Here is a 267-nt window from a genome sequence, read left to right as displayed (position 1 = left end):
GGCCCCTGCATCTCCTCCCCAAACTTCCCTGGACCCGGAGGAGTCCCAGCATTCAGCTCTCAATTGGGCACTCCTGGAGCAACCAGCTCTGCGGGAAGAACAACCTGTTTTATAGTTGTAGTCATCTTTCAAGTCAAAAACGCAGCTGTATCTCATTGTAAATAATCCCCCATTCAGTGATTATTCTGATGGAGGGTAGGGTTTTGAGTTGGATTCTTCTCCTCGATGCACCATCATCCCTTTACTGTTTTAGCCATACAGTTTACG

The sequence above is a fragment of the Meleagris gallopavo genome, chromosome 4 (assembly GCF_000146605.3).
Source record: "Meleagris gallopavo isolate NT-WF06-2002-E0010 breed Aviagen turkey brand Nicholas breeding stock chromosome 4, Turkey_5.1, whole genome shotgun sequence".
Classification (NCBI taxonomy): Eukaryota; Metazoa; Chordata; class Aves; order Galliformes; family Phasianidae; genus Meleagris; species Meleagris gallopavo.
Note: the sequence above shows the minus strand (reverse complement) of the source record.